At 41.2% G+C, this 19,205-nt stretch overlaps 1 long non-coding RNA gene across 1 annotated transcript in view; it reads left to right on the forward strand.

Annotated features, from left to right (window-relative positions):
- The window catches only part of LOC309645400, a 253,464-nt gene extending 235,495 nt beyond the window's left edge, over positions 1-17,969 (forward strand). The window contains exon 2 of the long non-coding RNA XR_014254868.1: positions 586-17,969. This is a non-coding gene — a long non-coding RNA (uncharacterized lncRNA). The remainder of the gene's footprint in view (positions 1-585) is intronic.
- The last annotated feature ends 1,236 nt before the right edge of the window (positions 17,970-19,205 follow it).

Raw genomic sequence — 19,205 nt, forward strand, 5'->3', positions numbered from 1 at the left:
GCACCACACATCACAGCTGGGATTCAATCCTAACATCCTTTTGTCTTTGAGTCACTCACTCAAGAGGCAAAGTCTTGGCGGGGAGCTGATGTTGATTGGTCAATCTCAGGTCACATGGATTAGTCTAGGCTGCCAGGGGAAGAGAGTAACGATTTGCCCCTAAGGATATCCCCCCAAATGAAAAGAGAGGGGGAGGACTGATGCTGGCCAGACAAAAATAACTTCATACAAGTATGAATAAAATACCTTGGGAGTTAAGCTTTTCCTGATTAAAAAACCTGTGGAGGGCTTCCCTGGTGGCTCAGTGGTTAAGAATCCGCCTGCCAATGCAGGGGACACGGGTTCGATCCCTGGTCTGGGAAGATCCCACATGCCTCAGAGCAACTAAGCCCGTGCTCCACAACTACTGAAGCCCATGCGCCTAGAGCCCATGCTCTGCAACAAGAGAAGCCATGACAATGAGAAGCCTGCGCACCACAACGAAGAGTAGCTGGCTGCAACTAGAGAAAGCCCTGCGCGCAGCAACAAAGACCCAACACAACAAACAATAAAACAAATAAATAATAAATTAAAAAAAAAAAAAAGAATCCGCCTGCCAATGCAGGGGACACAGGTTCGAGCCCTGGTCCGGGAAGATCCCACATGCCGCGGAGCAGCTAAGCCCATGTGCCACAACTACTGAGCCTGCACTCTAGAGCCCACGAGCCACAACTACTGAGCCCGAGTGCCACAACTACTGAGACTGAGTGCCACAACTACTGAAGCCCATGCGCCCAGAGCCCGTGCTGTGCAACAGGAGAAGCCACCGCAATGAGAAGCCCACGCACCGTAACGAAGAGTAACCCCTGCTCACCACAACCAGAGAAAGCCTGCGTGGAGCAACAAAGACGCAGTGCAGCCAAAAATAAATAAATAAAATAAACAAATTAAAAAAAAAAAACCTGCAGAAACCTGGCTTGCTTGCTTCTGAACTGAACAGTCCTGGGCTGCTAGTCACAGAACCCCAGTTTGCAAAACTCTGGTCTAAACTCCAGGTCTCACCACTGCCTCTTTAGCAGCTTCTATCATTCTGCCTTAAGGTCCTCCCCAGCATCTCACTAGTAGTTGGTCTCAACCTCCCAATTCTTTCTTACCTAGAACCTTTCTTTGTCTAGATAGGCATTCAATTAATAGTTGTGATTGAGTGAACAAGTGATAGAATGAATGTACAGCAGCCTCAACTCCAGAGAGTAGAATCTCTCCAACCATTTCAGAACTGTGGTCCCAGCACATAAGATGACAGCTCCACAATGAAACCCTACATACACACGAGAATATACTGTAGCACCAGAGATATTCAATACCTGCATGGAAGTGTCCTTTCTCTCGCTAAGCATCACTTTTCTTCAACTGTAAAATGGGATGATATTTACCCTCATTCACAGAATTGTCACGATTAAGTTAAATAACATGTGACAGTGTACTGTAAACTGCATAGTTCTATATAAATGATTTTCCAATTGCTTTCTTACTAGATTCATTGTCTAGAGTATTCAATGTTCCTAGCTAAAGAAAAGCAGAATTAAAGACCTGAGATAGGATATTCAATTAGAAAACTGATCTTTCTCAACCTCTACCCAGCAAACCTTTATACTCTGCCCTTATGCAACCCCAAGGCATTTACAATCAGTCTGTCAAGGGAAAAGGGGAAAACTAAAACAGAAAAGCAAGCCCCTTGGCTGTGACTCACACCCACAGATCCCATGTACTCAGAGTATCACCAAGCCTGAGCATGTCAGTCTCCAAAACAGGAACAGGGGTATGACATCTGCAGCACCAAGCTGAGTGTGAGAACTCAGGAAGTCGGAAACCACAGTCACAGCAGCATCTGAGGTCCAAGAACCTCCACAAGGCACCAGGGGCCCAAGGGAAGTGGGTTGAGTCTTTGCCCTGGTCTGAGGTCTCTCCAATCTGGGCCTGATGGAAAGTTCCTGAGCTCCTCAAGCCTTACTGCTCTCCAAGTGGCGGGGAGGAGAATTAAGTAGGAATTCCAATATATTTCCAGCGTTTTGCAAGATTATAAGGAAGGGGTAGGGGCAGGGAGAGAAGGACGTTTTTTATTCTTGTTATAGCCACTAAAGAGAGTGATAAAATCCACCTGGACCACTTCCAGGGCAGGGACTATGTTCTGTTCTCCTTTGTCCTTTGGGAGTCCCAGTACCTAGCACTGTTCCCTGTAATTTAAGCATACTTAATACTTGTTTCTTGTGGGTTGAAACTTTTGCCAGTTTAGAGATAAAGAGAAAGGGGGAGGAGTTTAGCCCCAGGGACTACTGGAATGGAAGCTATAAAGAAGTCAATTAAAGAAAGTCTCTAAAAATCTGCTAGACTCCAGTTCACTCCCCAGATTTCTTGTAATTTAATTTTAAATAGTCCTGCTGTCCCATGATTCGAATGCCAGAAATTATATAAAAGGTATACAATACAAAGTCTCCCTCAAATTTTTGTTCCTCATTTGCCTTGTTTCCATTGGTAACCGCTCCTTTTTTTTTTCTCATGGCCACGCCACTGCGGCATGCGAGATCTTCGAGATCTCTCCCGCACCAGGGATCGAACCCATGCCCCCTGCTGTGGAAGCACTGGGTCCTAACCACTGCACCACCAACTCTTACTTTCTTATGAATCCTTTCAGTATTTCTTTTTTTAAAAAATTTATTTATTTGTTTGTTTTTTTAATTTTTGGCTGTATTGGGTCTTCGTTGCTGGGCGCAGGCTTTCTCTAGCTGCGGCGAGCGGGGGCTGCTCTTCGTTGTGGTGCACGGGCTTCTCATTGTGGTGGCTTCTCTTGTTGCGGAGCACAGGACCTAGGTGCAAGGGCTTCAGTAGTTGTGGCTCGTGGACTCTAGAGCTCAGGCTCAGTAGCTGTGGCGCACGGGCTTAGTTGCTCCGCGGCATGTGGGAACTTCCCGGACGAGGGCTCGAACCCGTGTCCCCTGCATTGGTAGAGGGATTCTTAACCACTGTGCCACTAGGGAAGCCCCAGTATTTCTTTATGAGTATAAGCAAAGCTGAATATAAGTTCAAATATATTTTGAACTTTTTACACAAAAGAAAGCATTGATACATGGTGTTCTCCACCTTAATTTTGTCACTAAACACACTTTGGACACCTTGTACATTTTGTACAATGGTATAAAAATAACTTTCTCATTATCTTGTTTTATTTTACTGCTACATAGTATTTCTTGTGTGGATATACTATAACTTGCTTAATCAGTCCCCTATTTAAGGACATTTGGGTTGCTTCCAATCCCTGGCAATTTAAAAACTATGTTCCATTTAGAAATAGTTCAACACGTGTGCAGACAGAACTGTAGTCTATTCTCTGATATGGGAGAACTGAGCCACAGGGGTATATGCATTTATAATTTTGATAGAGATTGCAAGTTACCCACTATAGATTCCCCCAAAATATAACTCCACAGTTGCAAGATGTGTTACAAGTCATCTTTACTTGTAACACTTAAAATCTGCAATTTATTTATAGCTTAAGAAATAGAAATGCTTTCAAGATTATTCCCATAATGTTATTCTCACTTACTTGCATTCTTGATAGTGAAATGAGTGATGTTCCAGTTATCCAGCTAGGAATGTGTACAACCCACTTCCACAACAATGTATGTCACACCTGTCATCACCATGTGTCTTTTTTTTTTGCCCCACCATACAGCTTGCAGGATCTTAGTTTCCCGACTAGATATCAAACCCAGGGCCCAGCAGTGAGAGCGCTGAGTGCTAACCACTGGACCACCAGGGAATTCCCACTATGTGTCTTTAAAAAAGATGTATTAGCAATTATCTTGATGATCTTGATGTAGGGGTAAATATCTATCAGACATGCAAAGGACAAGCCATTAAGGAAAATACTATAAATTCAACAACATAAAAAAATTCTATCCATGAATATATATCTACACATGGATGGTCTCAGGGCTATAGGGAAATGAGACAGGGAATGGAGGCTAAGGAAGAATAACTCAAAGAGGGACCATTCACTTTGTTTCCAATGTTTATAAACAATGTTGCAATAAACAATTCCCTTACTGAGGATCATTCACGATGATGTTTCCAGTTGCTTACAGACAATGCTTCAATAAACAGCCTTGTACATTCAAAAAAGGAAAAAGAGAGGAAAATCTGGGGCTGTGTCTCATTCAATGGAAATTGTGTGCCAAGAAGCAAATGTATGATTGAATGTATTAGTACAATTATGCGCATTTGAGGTTAAAAAAGGTAGGAGGGAGGTGAAGAACATTGATAATTGATCCTCTGCCCCTCACACCCCTCTGGACTCCTTCTTGCCTGCTTATTGACTCACTAAGACCCAAAATCTCTCCCCTGCTTCTCAGTTGTTGCACATTTGTGAGTTTGAAATCTAACCTCCTTGACATCACCCTACCCAACCCAGCTCACAGTAACCCTGGGCCTAAAAAAAGTCACTGAAGTCCAATCTAGATTCCAAATTCCACGCTCTAAATAGTACCTCCAAAAAAGTCGTTGGATGACAATTATGGAAAAACGGGTAATCACAGGTACGCTCACACCTTATTCCACTTCCCTTGCTTTCCTTGCCTATATCACTGTCTTTTTTTTTCCCCTTGCTAATTCATAAGCACTTTTAAGGCCTTTATGCTTTTCAAAGATTTATTTACCCTACATGCTGAATCATCACCCTTCCTCTTCCCGCTCCTACAGTTGTAGGAGGTAAAATAGAGGCAAAAACTTGGCTAAAGTAGAAACTAAAGGTGCCGTAAAACCCCAAATGTTGAAATCCTATGAATACATAGAGAGCTGGATCCTACACACTTTGAACTCTCCCTGCCCTAGAGAGCCTGTGTCTTCCCACCAGGGAAGACAGGGGTAAAACCTCTGACTTTTCAAAGGCCAGATGGAGAAATAAGTTATATTTATATTTCCTATAGAGTTACCAAATTTTCCTTTTACCCCTGCACACCACACTCACCTTTGCCTGTCTCCCTTCCTATTCTACTTCAAATTTTTATCCCTTTTGGAAAAAAAAATAATGACAATATCTATTGAACATTCACTGTTTGCCAGGCACTGTGCTAAGCCATTTACACGAATTATTTCATTTAATAGTGACAATAACCCATGAAGAGAGGTCCTATGTATTATCATCATTTTGCAGTTGAAGAAATGGAGGCCCAGAGAAGTTAAGTTATTCATCTAAGGTCACATTGCTAAGAATAATTTAAACACAGGCAGTTTAACTCCAGGTCTCATGCTTATTAATCCTGAACTCACCAAATTCTCAGTTGAGACTCCTCTAGTTCCTCTGTTCTCAAACTCTCTCCAATCTGGCCAATTCTACAAACTATTCAAGTTGCCATTCTAACATAATACTAATAATAAGCAAAGTGACCCTTTAAAAACATGTCAAATCATCCACTCCTCTGCACAAACCCTTATAATGTTGTCCCCTCTCTAACTGAAAGTAAATTCAAAATCTTTACCTACCAGCCATTCTTGATCTGCCTCTTGTGTTCCCCAGCTCTCTGACCTCAAATTCTCTTCTCTCTGCTTTGCTCACTCCAGTTGCACTAGCATCCTTGCTTTTTCTTGAACACACTAATCTCACGTCTCCCTGTGGTTTTACACTTGCTGTTCCCTCTGCCTGGAAAAATCTACCCCCAGATACCCATAAGACTGAGCACTCATTTCCTTCTGATCTCTGTTCAAGGGTCATTTTATCATAGAGGCTTTCCCTACCACCCTAAATAAAACAGTACCCTGTCTTTCTCTATCTCCCTTAATCTCATTTATTTTTCTTCAAAGCACTTATCACCACCCAGTATATTACATATTTATTTTTCTGTTAATAATCTGTTTCATATCTTTAGAATTTGAAATTCTTGAGTGCAGGGACTTTGTCTTCTTTATTGCTATATCCCCAGCGCATGGAATGCTACCCAGCATAAAACAGGTGCTTAATATTTTGCATGAATGATAATACTAAATAATATTTTTGGAGTGCTTCCATTACACCAGGCATTCGAAGTACTTTACATATGTATTTTCTCATTTAATCTTTATAACAATCTTATGAGATTTAACAACCTTTTTAATGTGATGTCCAAAACTTTTCAGTGGCCTATGAACAACTAGCTCTCTGAGAAAAAAAGAAAAGGTTGATTTGTAACATTTGTGATATCTGTAGTATAAATACTCACACTGTGGCTGATTTAAGACTACTAATATGAGATCAACTGGCTCACAAAATTCCTGGACACTTATTTACTCATAAGCTGGTATGAGTCTGCTGCAGCACACCACTGCCACTATTCTTAGCAGAGCATGGAAACCTCTTCACAAATTAGGCCTTATCAATCTTTCCAATGGAATCTCCTCTGACTCTCCAACTTGCCCACACAGCCCACTTTCAAATCATGAAGAATTCCTGTCTGTGTAAGAACATGCCCTGCTTGTTCTATACTTAATTGTCATTGGGCAATGTACTTTATTTCTGAGAAGTTCTTTCATCCTTCCTCAGTTTGGCTCTGGACTGATGCATCTTCAAAGCAGCACCAACTAATTCAACAAACAGTAGTTACACAACCAGCACATTCCAGGTAGGATGTTAGGAGCTGGGGGGTAGAGATAAAGGAGAAGCAGTTGATATTCCCAGAGTAGCTCACAATCTGGTAGTGAAGGCAAATGCATAAGCAATGAAGTTGAATTACAGTCTAAGAGGAGCAATAATGAGGGATTGATTGAGTCTAACAAGGGTGGGCAGGATCAAGACCAACTTCCTAAAGGAAATAAAACACAAACATCTTTACAGACAGACATTTTCAAGGCAGGGAGATACAGGCAATTTGAGAGTTCTGGAACAGATTGAGAAAGTGCTGTAGAATACACAGTTAGGCTTCCTGGACCCCTCTTTGCTCCCCAAACCCTCAGTGGGAAACTCTATTCCACTCCATTATAGGAGAATTGCCAATGCGCAAGTGGTCAAAATCAATGAATAGTCACAAACACGGGGGAAATACAATAATAAGTCAATATCTTGAGAAATGTTTGCCAAAATCTTATACTTGTTGGTTATCAGCAAATCATAGCCAACAAACTAGGTAGCCATGGATCAAAGAATGCCATAGAACTTGATAGACCTGTTCAATCAGTTAGAAACATTGGAAAATATAGCAAAAAGCATTGTTGGTGGGATATGGAGAAAAGTACACATAATAAATATATAATTATAATAAAAATTATAAAATTATGGGGCTTCCCTGGTGGCGCAGTGGTTAGGAATCAGCCTGCCAGTGCAGGGGACACGGGTTCGAGTCCTGGTCTGGGAAGATCCCACATGCTGCAGAGCGACTAAGCCCGTGAGCCACAACTTCTGAGCCTGCGCGTCTGGAGGCTGTGCTCTGCAATGGGAGAGGCCGCGACGGTGAGAGGCCCGCGCACCGCGATGAAGAGTGGCCCCCGCTCGCCGCAACTGGAGAAAGCCCTCGCACAGAAAGGAAGACCCAACACAGCCAAAAATAAATATAAATAAATAAATTAATTTTTTAAAAAATTAAACTATGTGTCAGCCACTGATTTATATGCTTTACTTGTATTAACTCATTTAATTTTGCCACAGTTTTATAAAGCAGCTTCTATTATTATCCCACAGATATTTCACTGAGAAAACTGAGACTTAAGACAGGTTAAATAACCCACTCAATGTCACAGACATACAGCTGAATGCTGGAGCCAGGCTGTACTGGCTTGCAAGAGCTGATAATTAAATATTCAGTTGCTAGGTTAAAATAGGCCATAGTGGAAATATTTACACTATGAACATTGGCAAACTCTATACATCACGCTTCTTTTTAAAAAAAAATAAATTTATTTATTTTATTTATTTAGTTTTGGCTGCGTTGGGTCTGGGTCTCCGTTGCTGCGCGGGGGCTTTCTCTAGTTGTGGCGAGTGGGGCTACTCTTCATTGCGGAGCACAGGCTTCTCATTGCCGTGGCTTCTCTTGCTGTGGTGCACGGGCTCTAGGTGCATGGGCTTCAGTAGTTGTGGCACGCCGTGGGCTCAGTAGTTGTGGCTCACAGAATCTGGAGCGCAGACTCAGTAGTTGTGGTGCACGGGCTTAGTTGCTCCGCAGCATGTGGGATCCTCCCGGACCAGGGCTTGAACTCATGTCCCCTACATTGGCAGGCAGATTCTTAACCATGGCACCACCAGGGAAGTCCCTCTTTTTCTTTTTTTTTAAGAGCAAATTTATCAAAACACCATCGGTAGTCTTAGGTACTATTCCAGGCCCTGGGGATATAATAAACAAAATAAACAAAAATGTCAGCCTTCATGAAGTTTGAATTACAATGAAATTGTAATTCAAATAGTCTAATGTAATTCAATAGTCTAATGGTGGGAGATAGACAATGAACAAATAAATGAATAAAATATATGGTATGTCAGAGGATGACAAGTGCTATGGAGAAAAGTAAGTTAAAAGGGGTAATAAGTATAGCACGCTACCATTTTATTTTTTATTATTTATTTATTTATTTATTTTTGGCTGCACCGCTCAGCATGCAGGATCCCAGTTCCCCAACCAGGGATGGAACCTGCCGCAACCCCTGCATTTGAAGCCTGGAGTCTTAACCACTGGACCGCCAGGGAAGTCCCCACGTTACCATTTTATTTTTTTTATAAATTTATTTATTTTATTTTTGGCTGTGTTGGGTCTTCATTGCTGCACTCGGGCTTTCTCTAGTTGAAGCGAGCGGGGACTACTCTTCCTTGCGGTGTATGGACTTCTCATTGCAGTGGCTTCTCTTGTTGCCAAGCACGGGCTCTAGGTGCGCTGGCTTCAGTAGTTGTGGCTCGCGGGCTCTAGAGCACAGGCTCAGTAGTTGTGGCGCACAGGCTTAGTTGCTCCATGGCCTGTGGGATTTTCCCGGACCAGGGCTCAAACTCGTGTCCCCTGCATTGGCAGGTGGATTCTTAACCACTGTGCCACCAGGGAAGCCGCTACCATTTTATTTTATTTTATTTTTAAATTTATTTTGGCTGCGCCAGGTCTTAGTTGCAGCAAGCAGGATCTTCATTGTGGCATGTGGGCTTCTTAGTTGCGGCATGCAAACTCTTAATTGCGGCATGCATGTGGGATCCAGTTCCCCGACCAGGGATCAAACCCAGGCCCCCTCCATTGGGAGCGCAGAGTCTTACCAACTGGACCACTAGGGAAGTCCCTCCCTGCTACCATTTTAAATAGGATGGTCAGGGAAGGCCTCACTGAGAAGGTAACATCTGATTATGACCTTAAGGAAATAGGAAGGAGCAAGACCTGCATCTGTCTTGGAGGGGAGTGTCAAGGCTCTAAGAAGCACAGACATACCTTAGGTACTTAAGGGAGAGCAAAGAGGCCAGTTGACTGGAACAGACAGAGAAAGGGGGAATCTGCAAAGGAGAGTGTGATAACTGTAATTAGGCATTATTTTTTTTTACTTAAAGAAAAGGTCTTGGTAGACGTAGCTGGATAAATCATAAACTAATAGCAAAAATAGTAGCTCATGTTTATTGAATGTTTCCTGTGAGTCAGACACTGTGCTAAGTGCTCCACATACATTATCTTACTTAATCTTCCCCATATTATTTTACTTAATCCTCAGAGCAGTCTGTGAGGCTCGGGAAACAAACTTAACTGCGAGTATAAGTAAATTGCACAGAATTATAATATGTAGGGGAACAGATGAGAGCCCGTGTCTGTTCCCACCTGCTCTATCACCTACCCTTCCCTATTAGAATTGGTAAGTGAATTTTTTGGATCCACAGGATTAATCTGAGTGAAGATGTTTCAGTGTAATTGTAGGGCCACAGAGGGGTGTTATTAGGCATATGGGTGTGACTTGGCATATGATTATGAAAACAAAAACTTATAGACCTTAAGAAAGGCATTAAGGATTTACTGGAAGAATAATTTTAACTGAGGGTAATGGGAAAAGACACGCAAAGAAGGTAGCATTTGAACTGGACCTTGAAGAGTAAATATCAGATGCTTATATATCAGTCAAGGTCATGTAGGGTGGTAGAGACCACATGTTATTTGAAGAGAAACAATTTGATATAATGGGTTGTCAACCACATAACTGAAGAAGTAAAAGGAGAAATCTGAGCTATCATGAAGGTAGTAATTGTAGGAACATCTACAACACTTAGGGCTGAGGGAACAAAAGGAAGAGGTTGAAATTATTAAAACACATAAACTTAGAGGAGGTGCCAAACAGAACTGAAACAGACCTCTGAAGAGGAGGCACAGCTTGGTGGGTGCTTGTGCTTCTGAACTCAGAGGGGCTGGGACCAAGACCTGTGTGAAGGAGGCACTGGGCAGTCAGTGCTAACTATACTGATTCTGGAAGTGCTGGAAAAACTGCAAACTGATTCAGCTGTTGTAATGGGAGGGAACTGCCACTGCCGGAATTAAGACACTTTGCTGGGATGCAACTGCTAGAAATAGGAAGCAAGTAAGACGGAGGCTTCTATCCTTCCTCCTCCAGCTTTGCTATATCACTCTAGTAGTCTCTATTGGAAGAGCTTAACAGAGAGCCAACATATAAAGGAGAAATATTGTTTGCAGAGTCTCAGCCCCGAAATCATAGAGCAGAAGGGTGAATTTGGAGCTGAGACAATAGCTAATAACTGACTCACCTTACCTGGTTTAGAAGGCTTTGCATAGGAAAACCGGACAACCACATGTAAAAGAATCAAACTGGACTACTCTCTCACATCATGTACAAAAATAAATTCAAATTTTTAAAATTGTTTATATTTAAAGACTTATATGTAAGACCTGAAACCATGAAACTTCTAGAAGAAAACAAAGGCAGTGAACTCTTTGACATCGGTCGTAGTAATATTTTTTTGGATATGTCTCCTCAGGCAAGGGAAACAAAAGCAAAACAAACAAAGTGGACTACATCAAACTAAAAAACTTTTGCACAGTGAAGGAAACCATCAACAAAATGAAAAGGCCACCTACTGAACAGGAAAAGATATTTGCAAATGATATATCCCATAAGGGGTTAAAATACGAAGAACTCATACAACTCAACATCAAAAAAAAAAAAAACCCATTAAAAACTAGGCAGAGGATCTGAAAAGGCATTTTTTCAAAGAAGACATACAGATGGCCAACAGGCACATGAGAAGATGCTCAACATCATTAATCATCATGGAAATGGAAATCAAAACCACAATGAGATATCACCTCACATCTGTCAGAATGGCTATCATCAAAAAGACAATAAGTGGGACTTCTCTGGTGACGCAGTGGTTAAGAATCCACCTGCCAACGCAGGGGACACGGGTTCGAGCCCTCATCCAGGAAGATCCCACATGTCGCGGAGCAACTAAGCCCGTGTGCCACAACTACTGAGCCTGCGCTCTAGAGCCCGCAAGCCACAACTACTGAGCCCATGCGCCTAGAGCCCGTGCTTGGCAACAAGAGAAGCCACTGCAATGAGAAGCAGCCCCTGCTCGCTGCAACTAGAGAAAGCTCGCGCCCAGCAACAAAGACCCAACGCAGCCAAAAATAAATAAATATATAAATAAATTTAAAAAAAAAAGACAACAAGTGTTGGCAAAGATGTAGAGAAAAGAGAACACTTGTTCACTGTTGGTGGGAATGTAAATTGGTCCACTACTATGGAAAACAGTGTGGAGATTCCTCAAAAAACTAAAAATAGAACTACCAGATCCAACAATTCCACTCCTGGGTACTTATACAAAGAAAACAAAAATACTAATTCAAAAAGATACATGCAGACTTCCCTAGTGGCTCAGTGGTTAAGAATCCTCCTGCCAGTGCAGGGGACATGGGTTCGAGCCCTGTTCTGGGAAGATCCCACATGCTGTGGAGCAACCAAGCCCACGTGCCACAACTACTGAAGCCCACGTGCCACAACTACTGAAGCCCACGCACCTAGAGCCTGTGCCCCGCAACAAGAGAAGCCACTTCAGTGAGAAGCATGCGCACCGCAAGGAAGAATAGTCCTCGCTCGCCGCAACTAGAGAAAGCCTGTGCACAGCAACGAAGACCCAAGGCAGCCAAAAAAAAAAAAAAAAAGATACATGCACCCCTATGTTCATTGCAGCATTATCTATAATAGCTAAGCTATATGGAAGCAACCAAAGTGCCCATCAACAGATTAATGGAGGGACTTCCCTGGTGGTCCAGTGGCTAAGACTCCACGCTCCCAATGCAGGGGGTCTGGGTTTGATCCCTGGTCGGGGAGCTAGATCCCACATGTATGCCGCAACTTAGAAGCCCATATGCCGCGAGTAAAACATCCCCCATGCTGCAACTAAGACCCGGTGCAGCCTAAATAAATAAATAAATATTAAAAAAAAAAGATGGATAAAGAAGATGTGGTATATATATACAATGGAATATTAGCCACAAAAAAGAATGAACTCATGTTATTTGCAAAAACAAGGATGGACCTAGAGGGTATTATGTTAAGTGAAATAAGTCAGACAGAGAAAGACAAATCCTGTATGATTTATTCCACTTATATGTGGAATCTAAAAAACAAATGAACAAACATAACAAAGTCGAAACAGAGTCATAGATTCTGAGAACAAGAGGTTGCCAGAGGGGAGGGAGATCAGGGGTGGAGAGAAATAAGTGAAGGAGGTTGAGAGGTACAAACTTTCAGGTGCAAAATGTCATGGGTATGAAATATACAGTGTGGGGGATATAGTCAATAATTATGTAATATCTTTGTATGGTAACAAGTAATAACTAGACATCATGGTGAACATTTTGAAATACATTGAAATATTGAATCATTATACTGTGTAACAGGAACTAACATAGTGTTGTAGGTCAATTATGCATCAACAACAAGCAAGAAAACAAACATAGGAAATGAGATCAGATTTGTGGTTACCAGACGTGAGGGGTTTGGGGGAAGGGGAATTGGATGAAAGCAGTCAAAAGGTACAAACCTCCAGTTAAAAGATAAATAAGTACTCTGGTTGTAATGTATAACATGATAAATATAATTAACACTGTTGTGTGTTATATATGAAAGTTGTTAGGAGAGCAAATTCTAGGAGTTCCTCTAACAAGGAAAAAATTGTTTTTATTTCTTTAATTTTGTATCTATATGAGATGATAGGTGTTCACTCAACTTATTGTGGTAATCATTTCATGATGTATGTAAGTCAAGTCGTTATGTTGTATACCTTAAACTTACACAGTGCTGTATATCAGTTATATCTCAGTACAACTGAAAGAAAAATAAAAAGGTGGCTTTGCATGGTCTGGATCCTCACAAGCTTCTTTGCTATAGCCACATGGCTTCTGGCAGGTCCTTAAAGACACCATACTCCCTGTTGCTACAAGGACTTCTGCAGATTTTATTCTTTGACTAGAATGTTCCACCTATTAAATGCTCTTTCTCACATTAAATATACTTTCATAACACCAGAAACCTCTCTTGTAGCACTTGTCACAGTTGTACATCTTCATTCACTGATACAGTCTTTTGATCAAAGCCTGCCTCCTCCAGCTAGATTGTAAGGTTCAGGAGGACAGGGACCATGACTGTTTTTGCACTCCATTGTTTGTTTCCCAGTGCCTACTTCAGTGACTGCCACATAATAGAAATTCAATATACATTTGTTTAAAATTATTGCAATATCCTGAAAATAGTGAAACATGAGATGTGTTCTAGAAAGCAGGGATTTGGGGGGCTTTTATCTCCCTGTAGCATCTTGCTCTAGATTCTGGAGGTCCTTAGAAGACCCCTCTCTTTCTTCTTTCCCCTCCTTCCTTCCTTTCCTTCCTTCCTTCCTTTTCTTTCTTTCTCCTTCCTTCCTTCCTTCTTTCCTTCTCTTCTTTTTTAAACTGAGGTAAAATTCATATAACACAAAAGAAAATTAACAATTAGCCATGATAAACTATCCAATTTTTGTCATTTCCTGCATTCACAGTGTTGTGTAACCATCACCACTAGCTAGTTCCAGAACATTTTCATTATCCCAAAAGGAAATCTCATACTCATTAAGTAGTCATTTCCCATTGCTCCCTCCCCCAACACTTGGAAACCACTAGTCTGCTTTCTGTCTCTATGGATTTATCTTTTCTGAATGTTTCATATACATGGAATTATATGTGACATTTTGTGTCTGGCTTCTTTCATTTAGTATAATGCTTTTGAGGTTCATCTATTTTGTAGCATATATCAGTACTTCATTCTTTTTCATGCCTGACTAATATTCTATTGTATGGATATACCACATTCAGCTTATATATTTATCACTTGATGGACATTTGGGTTGTGTTCATTTTTGGCTATCATAAATAGTACTGCTATGAACATTTGTTTACAGATATTTGTTTGAAAATATATTTTCAATTCTTTTGTGTTTACACCTAGGAGTGGAATTGCTGGATTGTATGGTTAATTCTATACTTAACTTTTTTTTTTAATTTTAATTTTATTTTTGGCTGTGTTGGGTCTTCGTTGCTGTCTGTTGGCTTTCTCTAGTTGCGGCGAGCAGGGGCTACTCTTCATTGTGGTGCAAGGGCTTCTCATTGCGGTGGCTTCTCTTGTTGCGGAGCACGGGCTCTAGGCACGCGGGCTTCAGTAGTTGTGGTGCATGGGCTCAGTAGCTGTAGCCGTGGGCTCTAGAGCACAGGCTCAGTAGTTGTGGCACATGGGCTTAGTTGCTCCGCGGCATGTGGGATCTTCCCGGACCAGGGCCCAAACCCGTGTCCCCTGCATTTGCAGGCAGATTCTTAACCACTGCGCCACCAGGGAAGTCCCCATACTTAACTTTTTGAGGAACTGCCAAACTATTTTCCACAACAGTTGTACCATTTTACATTCTCACTAGCAATGTCTAAGGGTTCCACTTTCTCCATATTCTTACCAAAATCTCTTGCTTCTTTTACAACCACTGCACGCAAGTCATGTTCATACTGCACATATTCCAACTCTGATGCTTCATTTCTATCTTGAGTTAGGACCTGGTTATTTGGAGATGTTTGTGCAAGTCATGTCTCTTTGGGCCTCCTCCAGAAAATGACTGTTAAGGAACGTTTTTTCCTGCTCCAAAAAAAAATTCTTTTTGAGTCTGTTAGAGACACACTTTCAGAGATGCTGCCTTTCTGGGCTATTCATTTTCATTCACTCATATCACAGAATCACATGCTTTTCATTCAAAATCACTGTGCGTTGATGCTTCTTTCGTTTTTCATCCGTCATTTTCAAGGTATATCTCCATCTTGTGATGCCTTGTCAGCAGGATCTTCCTCTCCATTGCTAAATTTGCTTAAATTCGAAAACTCTTGCAATGTTATGTTTGATTACATTTCTCTTTGCTTCCGTTAGCAGATGTTTTAAAACAATACTCTGCCTCCTAATTTGCAATGTTTTATCCACGTCTCTGGTTGTCGAATCAGAATATTTTGGAATAAAATATATTGCTTTCTCTGGTCCTCTAAGCTTGCTTCTGCCATTCCTTCACTTTAAATAAAATTAATATTACCCAATTTGTATGCATTTGTCAAAACTCATGTATTGGTAAAATTAAGATTTTTGCATTTCACTGTATGTAAAACTTACCTCATTAAAGAAAAAAAAGAATTGTGAACTACTAAACTCAGTTTAAAATATGCAGTGCTGAAGAGTTTAGGGATGATGTGTATTGATGTCTGTAATTTTGAAAAGAATTTAAAAATTAAGCTGGATAGAAGGATGGAAAGAGGGATAGGTAGATGAATAGATATGTGGTAAAGCAAATATTGAAAAATGTTAAATTTAAAATAATTGGTAGGCATACGTTCTATTCTCTCAACCTCTCTGATAATTTTCATAGTAAAATGTAAAAAAAAGGCAAACCTCCTTAACTGCTCTGATGACCTATGTCAATCAGCAATTTGCAGACAATTCTGTGATCACTTCCACCATAGTCTGATCCCATCAATTTATTTCATCCAATTCAAGTAAACAAACAAAATTTAGAGGAATAAATGGGATAATGTATAAAAATGGTTTATACACTGTGAAGAGCTATATAAACATGCTATTATTAGTTCTGTGATGGTCAAGGCATTGAGCTTGCATAAACTCTTAATACAAAACACTATCTTGAACATAATTTTATTGATTGATTGATTGATTGATTGATTGCTGTGTTGGGTCTTCGTTTCTGTGCGAGGGCTTTCTCCAGTTGCGGCAAGTGGGGGCCACTCTTCATCGCGGTGCGCGGGCCTCTCACTATCGCGGCCTCTCTTGTTGCGGAGCACAGGCTCCAGACGCGCAGGCTCAGTAATTGTGGCTCACGGGCCTAGTTGCTCCGCGGCATGTGGGATCTTCCCAAACCAGGGCTTGAACCCATGTCCCCTGCATTGGCAGGCAGATTCTCAACCACTGCGCCACCAGGGAAGCCCTGAACATAATTTTGTTCCTTCAAGAATTCTCTAACTAATCTAGAAACTTTTGAAGGAAAGAGACTGTGTTTTTTATTTATTTGGTACTCACAAATTGTCCACTGAGTGCCAAAAATTCAGAGGTTACTAAATAAACAGAGAATGAATCAGTAAATGGCACTTTTCACAGATCGAACTCTAAAAGAAGAGGGGAGGGGCAAGATAGGAGTAGCGTATTAAGAGGTACAAACTATTATGTATAAAATAAATAAGCTACAAGGATATATTGTACAGAACAGGAAATATAGCCAACATTTTATAATAACTATAAATGGAGTATAATCTATAAAAATTTTGAATCAATATGTAGAACATGTGGAACTAATATATTGTCAATCAACTATACCTCAATCAAAAAAAAAAACCCCACAAACCTCTAAAAGAGTATTTTAAATTTTAAGTTATATTTTATTGAATTTTTGTCATTTTTATTTTCAATCTAAAATAGTGTTTTGCGGGACATCCCTGGTGGCGCAGTGGTTAAGAATCCGCCTGCCAATGCAGGGGACACAGGTTCGATCCCTGGTCCAGGAAGATTCCACATGTCGCGGAACAACTAAGCCCGTGCGCCACAACTACTGACCCTGCGCTCTAAAGCCCGCGAGCCACAACTACTGAAGCCCGCACGCCTACAGCCCGTGCTCCACAACAAGAGAAGCCACCGCAACGAGAAGCCCACACACCGCAACAAAGAGTAGCCCCTGCTCGCCACAACTAGAGAAAGCCCATGCTCAGCAACAAAGACCCAATGCAGCCAAAAATAAATGAATAAATAAATAAATAAATATAGTGTTTTGCAGGAGTTCCCTGGTGGCCTAGTAGTTAGGATTCCGGGCTTTCACTGCCATGGCCCAGGTTCACTCCCTGGTTGGGAGACTGAGATCCTGCAAGCCACATGGCGCAGCCAAAAAATAAATAAAATAGTGTTTATTTATTTATTTTTGGCTGCGTTGGGTCTTTGTTGCTGCGTTGTTTCTCTAGTTGCGGTGAGTGTGGGCTACTCTTTATTATGGTGCGTGGGCTTCTCATTGTGGTGGCTTCTCTTGTTGTGGAGCAGAGGCTCTAGGCGCGCGGGCTTCAGTGGTTGCGGCACACACGCTCGTAGTTGTGGCTTGCGGGCTCTAGAGCACAGGCTCAGTAGTTGTGGCACACAGGCTTAGTTGCTCCACGGCATGTGGCATCTTCCCCGACCAGGGCTCAAACCCGTGTCCCCTGCATTGGCAGGCAGATTCTTAACCACTGAGCCACCAGGGAAGCCCCTTGCACAATCCTTCTGTTCATCGGATGCACAGGAGGACAAATAAGTGGCTGGTGATGTAACCCTGCAATGGCTCATCTTTTAATGACTAACCATTTACAAATTTATGCAAATTCCTTTTGGATATGTCACTACAATGCCACTGACATTATGGCCAGTAGACAGGCAAGTATTTGAAACAAATGCCAAATTCAATCTCTAAGTAGATTTATTAGAAAATCAAGTACAAAGTGGGGGTGGGGGAGGGGCATGGTTTGATCCGCTCAAATCAGGCAAAAGTCATAGGGTGGCAAAACTACCTCCATCAGTATGAAATGGGATTGAGTTTCTCATTGTTATGGAGACTTAAGGGGGGGGGGGAAATAAAAGCTCATTGTGCCCTCAGTAGCTCAAGAATTGCTGGAAACTGTCTGGGAAACCATGCAAACACAGTGTTTGGTCCAGGTCAGAAACTCTCGCCCATCAGGAACCTTGGTCTGCTAAGATAATATCTGAATTCTCTTGGAATGTTAAACTCAAAAATAGTAAAACCCTTCTAAGTGTCCTTTTTATACAGGTAAGTTTAAAGTCTTAAAACTTTCATATTAAGGTTAAGAATAGTTTGTAGTATCTGTATTTAAATTGTAATGTTTAAGGGAACTTGGCATACTAGAAATTCAAATAAAAAATGTGTGATTGAGTAATTGACTTGAGATGGAAAGGTATGAGACTACATTAGAATACTTTAAAAAGTTTTAAAACTCACTCTATTTGTGATTTTAATTTTTTAGATTTAGAAGAATTGGTTACATACTTGGGAAAGTTTTTTTTTTTTAAACTTTGGGTTTGTTTATTTATTTATTTATTTATTTACTTACTTACTTATGGCTGTATTGGGTCTTCGTGTGCGAGGGCTTTCTAGTTGCGGCAAGTGGGGGCCACTCTTCATCGCGGTGCGCGGGCCTCTCATTATCGCGGCCTCTCTTGTTGCGGAGCACAGGCTCCAGACGCGCAGGCTCAGTAATTGTGGCTCACGGGCCTAGTTGCTCCGCGGCATGTGGGATCTTCCCAGACCAGGGCTCGAACCCGTGTCCCCTGCATTAGCAGGCAGATTCTCAACCACTGCGCCACCAGGGAAGCCCGGGAAAGTTTTAAAATACTCAAAAATAATACATCATGTTAAATTAATAAAAGCATACTAAATTTGAGGACTTGTCTAACATAAATGGGACTGAGTTTTTGAAGGGAATTTAGTCCATTCAACTGGAATTCAACTCAATATTAACAGAAAAAGTGAAGATGATTCTAAAATTGTTTTTAGTTAGATTCATAAATAAAACAAATTTTCTAAGTCAGTCCTAAAGACTCAAGGAAAACTGGATAAAAATGCACTTACTATGTAAGTTGAATATTAGTTTTTAAAATGCAAGTATGAAAAATAGCATCCCCTGTCCATAAAAATCATA

Source organism: Balaenoptera physalus (assembly GCF_965194825.1).
Source record: "Balaenoptera physalus genome assembly, chromosome: 16".
Classification (NCBI taxonomy): Eukaryota; Metazoa; Chordata; class Mammalia; order Artiodactyla; family Balaenopteridae; genus Balaenoptera; species Balaenoptera physalus.